At 34.3% G+C, this 8760-nt stretch overlaps 1 non-coding gene across 1 annotated transcript; it reads left to right on the top strand.

Moving 5' to 3' along the window:
• The first annotated feature begins 7686 nt into the window (after positions 1 to 7686).
• Positions 7687 to 7846, top strand: LOC131055870 (U1 spliceosomal RNA). The gene has a single exon (XR_009108537.1). It is a non-coding gene; the product is annotated as a U1 spliceosomal RNA (small nuclear RNA).
• The last annotated feature ends 914 nt before the right edge of the window (positions 7847 to 8760 follow it).

Genomic DNA, 8760 nt, shown 5'->3' with positions numbered 1-8760 from the left:
GTGCGATTTTCAAAAGTTATATCTCAGTCATCCAGACTCCTTTTTTTGAGCAAATTATTATTTTTATTTATGGTATAATTTCATGCTCTTCACAATGGCGTAGGAGTTTTCTTATTTGCGTACACAGATCTTTTAGAATTTGTGAAATCCCTATTTTTACAAATTTTGAGGCATCGTATGAGCTCATATGAACTCCTTTTCAGGTGCAATTTTTTGAAAAGTGCATAATTTTTTTCTTTATTTAACAATGATGCTATCAATTTGTAGTAACTATGATTAGAAATTTCACTTTTAGTAGTTGGTCTACTTTGGCCTATTTTCGCACATGTAATGCTTAGATCTTAGTTAAGGTCTTTTGCATCATTGATTTGGGTCTAATATAGCCTATTTGAGGTAGTTGTAATCATTGAAATCAAAAGCCCACTGTGCCTTGTTTGCAAGTGACCCATTGTACACGCACTAAGTATAAAGTGCCAAATCATCTTTTTGGAGGGGGTTCTTTGATTCAGTGAATTTGGTGGGGTGTCTTATGTGATTGTGTCTCTCTCCATCTTGTGATTTTTCATTTTGTTGTTATGGGTTCTCCTAAGTTTCCTCTTTTAACTCCACATAACTATGCTTCTTGGAAAATGATGCTTGTAGTAAGTTAATGGAAAAAGAATTAACTCGTTATATTGATGGAATTATTGTGGCACCACTTGATCCTAAAGTTGATCCTAATGCTCAAATGGAGTGGCTCACTAAAAATACTATGGCTCTTGGAACTTTGAGGAAATATGTATCAACAAATCTCATATTTCACATTGAAAAGTATAAAACAATTAAAGATGTTTGGGATATCCTTGGTAAATTGTACAACCATTTTTTATGAGATTAGGGGCTATCAGCTTGACAATGATCTTACAATGTTTGATCCCGATAATTTTTATACAATCCAAGACTATGTCACTAAATCAAATGAGCTAAGAGCACAACTCAAGGATTGTGGAATCAACAAGAAGGATGCACAGTTAATCTATGATTTTTGGGGAAAGCTTCCATCAAAATATGCAGCATTTGTTTCTAGCTTCCAAACCCATCGCTTGATAGTGGGTAGTTCTTTTGATATACCCTCATTTGATGCATTCACAAAAATGTTGATGTTAGAGCAATCCAAGTTGATAAGCATGTGGATTCTCAAATCTTCAAAGTCCAAAGCTTTGGTAGCTAATCAAGGGAATCATGAGAAAGGTTCCAACAAGAAGTAGAAGTGAGCAAAGCCAAAGCCACAACAAGATAGAATGCAATCATCTTCTCCACAACAAATAAATTATTCACCTTCTTCCAAGAAGGAGAATTCATTTAAGAAGGAGAAGCTTGTGCATATTTGCAAGAAGTTAGGACATGATGAATACCATTTCTACAACAAGGGTATTGAGGAATTGAAGCATCTTCTTGTGAAGAATAGAATTAGTTTGCCACAATGTCTATTTCGGCTTCTTCTTCCAAACAAGCCAAATTTCATAATGGAAAGAGACACACTTTTGGGACAAGTAAAGGACAAGCTCTTTGTGCTACTACAAGTCATGATTTAAGGAGATGGCTTCTAGATTCAGGAGCTTCTCATCATATGGCATCTTTGCAGTCTATGTTCTCTTCATTTGAACCTTGCAACATGCTACCGATTTTGATGGGCAATATTACATTTATGAATGTGATTGTGAAAGAATTCTATTGATATTGAAGATGACACCTTCAATGATGTGGTGTGTGTGCCTCACTTGACAAACAATCTTCTTTCCCTCTATCAAATCACTCATGGTGCAACACGAAAGATTGTGGAGTTCACACCCGATTCAGTTATCATTATGGAGTTGAAGACTAGGGATATTATTGCTACTAGGGTGTGTGGTAGATCATGCATCTCAGTTGTACTCCTTTTCAAATTTTGTTCATATCAATGACTTTGATCCTTTTGATGATGATCACACTTCTTGTGTGGATTCTGATATCGAGGAGAACTTTGGTTACTTGAACTTGGGTGTTCTCATATATGCTCCAATTCTTGAGCCTTGCATTTCATCTCCTCCTATTGATATCACATCTAATGTTGCTCCTGATGATGCTTGTGTTTCTATAGTTTTGTCTTCTTGTGATTCAGTGCAATAGGATATACATTGCCTTCCAGATATAGTTCCTTAAGATGATTACTTACCAAATGTTTCAGGTTTGTTTTTGGAGTCCTACATTGCAGATTTGGGAGACATAATTGTTGATATACATCTTCTCCTTGATGGAGATGATCCTTCTTCAATTGTTGTGAGGGAGCACTCTGAGCCTCTTGTTCATTCTCTATATGATCATTCTTTCAAATTTGACGTGATTATGGATACTTATGTACATATTTGGAGGAGGTATCTTTATCTTTAAAGGAGACACTTGAGTATTTGGATCATGTTCTACATTCATCTTCACTAGATCTTGGATTGTCTTTTTTGGCAGTGTGGACTAGTATACCTGATTTGGAAGGGGCAACTTTAAGCATTGACATGGGGACACTTGAGCAACTTTCAGAAACTCCATACATCTTGATTTTTCTTCCTGCACCTTCCTGTCAGGATCGAGGAGGCTTCATGCATACACCTTTCATCTTGTTTCTTCCTAAGGGGATTAATGTTGTTCGATAATCGTGGAGCAACTTCTTCATTCAGTTTCGAGCTTCTACCATTGGTGCATATTTTACATTGAGGGGGAGCTACTTGGTCTCTCTTCTTCTCTCTTATGGGGGGAGACTTTGTCCTCACATGGGGTTTAGTCCATCCCATTCTTTTTTGAGAATTCTTTTGTTTTTTCATCTCTCTTTTGTGGGGGAGTTTTTTCCCACTAGGTTTTCTCCCTTTCTCTATTTGTGAGAGATTGCATTATATTTGTACATGGGTACCTATCATGACCTACTAGTCGAGACCCATCTTGCATTGTTAGCTTGAGTATACATTCCCCTAAGTTGCACTTAAGGGGGGTGTTGGTGTAATTTATGTATCATGTAATTACACTTTACTTGAGTATACTTAGGATAATTCTTATCATAGTAATTTGCATGTGAGACACTTAAGGAATTGCATATCTAGGGAATATGGTTGTAGGATAAATTCCACCTCTGGTGGTGTTATCTTGTTATCGAAATTTCATATCCACTTATAGTGGAATGATAATTCCACCTTCAATGGGTGATCCATCTTTAATGGAATTATCTATTGTTTCTCCTGCCTACCACTACCCACCCTTGCATCTCATTGGGCCACATGTCATGATTGTGTGCTCTCTTTCCCTATTGAATTGCCTTTATAAGAAGGCTCATGTACATTGTATGATTAATTCAGTTAATTGATCTATTTGCGTCTTGATAAGAATACAATTTGTTCTTGTCACATATTATTTCTCTTATTCTTGTGCTTTCCATTGCCTCTAGATCTTGGGTGGCTACCTTCATAGCCAGTTCTTACATTTTTTATAAAACAAATCTGTAAGAGCTATATGTTAACTTGGATACTATATTCATTATATTTAATCAATATAATGACACAAATAAGGAAATGCTTTACAATGGTTTTTAGTTAATTTTAAAACTTAGCACTTTATTGCATACATAATTTAACATTTTTTGGAAGAGAAATTTTGTGATGGAAAATTTTGTTTACATTACTAAAAATATGTTGCATATTGTTGTCATTGATGTTAACACATGATTGTATGTTGGTCATTGATCAATAGAGTAAGTATCGTGATCAAAAGCATTAAGATAAGAATCAAAAGCATTAAGATGAGGATTAAAAAGCATTAAGATGAGAATCAGAAGCGTTAAGATTAGAAGTATTAAGATGAGGATTAGAAGTACGATGATGAATTGGATATGATGTCTCGAATCATGTTGTAAACCGTTTGTGAGTAAGAAATTGATTTTACAAGAAGTTTTGGTCTCTACATATTGTTGAAAGGATGTATGAAGGAGGATGTTTTGGAGACTACCCAGGAGAATGTTCCACATTTTTCCCTATTTGAAGATATGAACTTGTGGTTTGGTAACTAGCTTGCTTGTGTCGTGGATGGTGTGTCTTTCTCATCTCAAGACATAAAAATTGCCGCAAATGTTTATGATAATTGCAGTGTGTCGACAGGTTATATGTCAAGACCAATTCTTTACTTTTGCAGTTTGGTGGATGTACTCATGTTGTCTACGTATTGTCTCAACTCAAGTTTGTACTGCAAGTATGATTGTCAACGTTCTATCTCAAGACTGTATAACTAGCTTACTAGGAATAAAGTGTTTTGTATTTGCTTGCTTGTGTTAGCCTAATTTGGCATGATAATATGAAAGGAGTATATAGGAATGTTGTTGAACATTCATGGAACATCTCTATGCGATTTGCATATCAATTTCTGATCTCTATGGGGTTGCATGTTGTTTGATGTTGACATTCTAGGAAATTTGTGGTTGTTTAGTTGACAAAGTTTTCTTTCTCATGTGCGCCATGTATTTGAGTATTTGTGTTGGCTTTGGAGGATGTGGTGAGATTGTTTGGGCCGAGCTAAGTCATGAAGTGAATCACGGTATAATTTCTCTTCATAGATGTGTTTTTTTTAGGCGACTAGTAAAGGGCTACATGCTACCTTGTTGTTAACTTTTAGTGATCCGCGTTAATGCTTGGATGGATGTGCTTGCCTATGAATATGTGTCAAAGATGTTTTTGGTAATGTTTATCTTCTCAATAAGATGACATAGAAAAGGGTTGTTGAAGGTTGCAAAGCATATATATTAAAGATCATTAATTATAAAGAAGATGAGAAGCGAATATTTAAGGTGGATTATCAATGACATGTTAGAGGTACTGAGCCAAAGGTTGCAATGTCTGCAAAAGTGATTCTAGTCTATTGGAGGTGTTGAGCCAATGGTAGCTGAAGTGGTGATGATGTGTTGGAGGCAATGAACCAAAGGCGGTTATAATTTAAGTTGTTTTTTCACTATATCTTGCATTGAGGTAGTGAACCTCTTCAACAAGTCTTTATAAGTCTGGTTAATTTCAAGGAGTAGTGAGCTTCTCTTGGTGTGATCATTACATATTAGGGAGTTGATTCTTCCTTGGGTTGGAGCCCTAAAATAATCTTGTAATTTTTTATTCATACAATTGTGAGGCTAGATTTGGACAATAGCTCTAAGCAACTTTTCTCATTGTGGTTTTTCCTTTGTAGGGTTTTGGACACATATATCTAGTGTTCAATTGTGCACTTGTATCGATAGCTTTATCTCTCATCGGTTTTGATTAGTTTAAAGGTTTGAATTGTAAGTTGGTGCAGTGAAATTTAAGTTTTGAAGGATATTGATTCATCCCCCTCTCAGTATTTGGTGTATTCAACAAAATAAATATAAAATATTCGTCAAGTGAAATATGGCACTACTTATGTTGTGATTATAAAATTTAAAAACAATAATTTAAGTGTGCATAATTATAGCCCCATGCTTGTAACAATCAACAACTATATAAAGAATAATATTTTTTTTAAAGCATGATCTTAAGAAAGGAATATAAAATACAAAAGATATTGAATCTAACACACTCTTAAGTAGAGATTTTTTTAGAACAAGAGTATCACTAGAAAGACAAACTCATTTTGTGAAAGGAAAATTGGAGAAAGTAAGGTGAAAATGATGCATAGATTAAATCATATAAGCTCTATATGGATTATTCTATAGATTATAGCAAACATGTCATGACTATTATATTTGTATTACACATTTTATATTGCGTTTACATGATGTTCACTTAACAACATTTTAATGTCAAAGTTCAAAATGGTAACTTCTCAATCCAAATAAGATCGAGTCCATACATGTAAAAATGATCTTTGATCCTTTGATAATAAATACTTTCAACAAGCAAACAACATATACACATACACTACAAATGACAAGCCTTGTTAAATATTTGTCTATAGATCTTAAAATGCACTAAAATGTCTTCATAAATCTCCATTCTATTACCGTTTACCTTCCCTAAGATAAAGGTAAAAGGTGGATCTCGATCACAATCATACGAAAAATATGTTTATTTGGTGTAAGATTATTATCTTTCAGTAGGAGAAAAAGGCATTAGAATGCAAGAGAAAAGGTAACTTCTACATGGCCTTATGTATGATAGACTGTATTTCTCTTGCTTTAACTTTCAACTAACATCTATTTCACGTAATTCTTATTTATAAGGATCTATCCATGTTCGTTATGTAAATTTAATCAAACACAAGTATCATGGTTATTACATTAAGATTTATTATTTATTCATCATTTGTGTTAATCTAAGGGGAAATTTTCATTTAGAAATGTTCAATACAAAGTTTGACATATATAGAATAATTTCAAACATAAAATGAAATATATAAGAGATAATGGAAAGGGATTGTGAAAAGCCCAAGTTGTGAAATCATAGGAAAGAACCGAAAAGGGAAGCATATACAAATAGTGAAATCATAGGAAAGAATCCAAATGGGAAGCATATACAAATAGTGAAATCATAGGAAATAACAAAAATGAGAAGCGTATACAAATAGTGAAATCATAAGAAAGAACATAAATTAGAAGAATATACAAATAGTGAGATCATAAGAAAGAACGAAAATTGAAAGCATATACAAATAGCGAAATCATACGAAAGAACATAAATGAGAAGAATACACAAATAGTGAAATCATAGGAAATAATTGAAATGAGAAACATATACAAATAGTGAAACTATACAAAAGAACATAAATGAGAAGAATATACAAATAGCGAAATCATACGAAAAACATAAATGAGAAGAATATAAAAATAGTGAAATCATAAGAAAGAACGGAAATGGGAAACATATACAAATAGTGAAATCATACAAAAGAACATAACTGAGAAGAATATACAAATAGCAAAATAATAAGAAAGAACAGAAATGGGAAGCATATATGAATAGCAAAATCATCTGAAAGAACATAAGTGAAAAGAATATACAAATAGTGAAATCATAAGAATGAATCGAAATGGGAAGCATATACAAATAACAAAATCTTCCGAAAGAACATAAGTGAAAAGAATATACATACAAATAGTGAAATCATAGAAAAAACGGAAATGAGAAGCATAATCAGAAAAAATAACAGAAATTGGAAGCATATACCAATAGTGAAATCATCTGAAAGAACATAAATGGGAAAAATATAAAGAACATGTGAAATCATCTGAAAGAACATAAATGAGAAGAATATAAAGAACATGTGAAGCATAGTGAAATCATAGGAAAGAACAGAAATGACAGACATAAGCAAGCATAGGAAACCAGAAATCAAAAGTGTAAATGCAAGGGGAATGCATTCATCTCAATGATAATTTATTCAAAACTAGAGCACTCACACAATCTTTAAGCGCAGTTCAAAATAACTAATGTATAAATTTACCCAAATTACAGTCCTTCAAAGTCTCCTTCTTACTGGAAGAAATGAAGCCTGAATGAACGTCGCTGAGTGAAAATTTGAAGAAAATTTGATTAAAATTTGATTACAGAGTGAAGAAGGGCGATGAGCACTGAAACGAAGAATGAAATTGCGATATTGATCCCACATGCGCGGTGTGATGAATAGCAAGGAAGAAGCGGTTTATAAATAGAGGGAATTGGACCAATTTTAATCATACTTACCTGGGCGGGGTCAATCGGTGATCAAGAAGGCCGATGGCCTAGGGAGAGCACCTTCATTGCACTTGGAAGGGGGCTCTGCCTAGCATCTCCCATTGTGGAGAGTGCACGTCATAATTTGTGACAGAGGGGGCTCGCGTCCGCGCGGCCCCCATCCAAAAACCATATTAAACCAATCAAAATGATTATCAAGTTGTAAGATAAACATTTTACCCATCTAAATTACATCAAAGTTCTGCTCTATTAAACTTTTCTTCATTCATCCATACTACATCAAAGTTCCTTTATTGTCACCCAATCCTACTTTCCAAGTTTTATCATCACCCAATCGGGATTTATGCAATACCAATCTTGCTTTCCAAGTTGCAATACCAATCTTGCTTTCCAAGTTGCAACACCAATCCGATGAGCTCAAAACTTTACTACATCAAAGTTGCTTTGTCATCATTCAACAAGGGATTAATGGATTTATGCAACATCAATCCTTGATTAGAAAACAGATGAACTCTTAAAGTCCGTGAATCTTACTACATCAAAGTTGCTTTATCATCACCCAACTTTACTTCCAAGGGATTTATACAAACATCGATCCTTGGTTAGGAATAGATGAACTCTTAAAGTTCGTGAACTTTACTATTTCAAAGTTGTTTTGTCATCACCCAACCTTACTTCCAAGGGATTTATACAACATCAATCCTTGGTTAGGAATAGATGAACTCTTAAAGTTCATGAACCTTACTACTGTTGGTGTTGGAAATAAGCCACACCCGGACTGACGATGGTCTGATCCAAGAGGGGCCAGTATCTCAGTGGTAGAGCACTCCAGCAACGTATGGAATGTCCTAGGTTCGAGTCCTAGCTGGTCCATGTGTCAACAACTACATCGAAGTTGCTTTATCATCATCGAACCTTACTTCCAAGGGATTTATACAACATCAATCCTTGGTTAGGAAATAGATGCACTCTTAAAGTTCGTGAACCTTACTACATCAAAGTTGCTTTATCATCACCCAACTTTACATCCAAGGGATTTATACAACATCGATCCTGGGTTAGGTAATGGATGAAC

Source organism: Cryptomeria japonica, chromosome 2 (assembly GCF_030272615.1).
Source record: "Cryptomeria japonica chromosome 2, Sugi_1.0, whole genome shotgun sequence".
Classification (NCBI taxonomy): Eukaryota; Viridiplantae; Streptophyta; class Pinopsida; order Cupressales; family Cupressaceae; genus Cryptomeria; species Cryptomeria japonica.
This window is presented reverse-complemented; position numbering and strand designations above follow the sequence as displayed.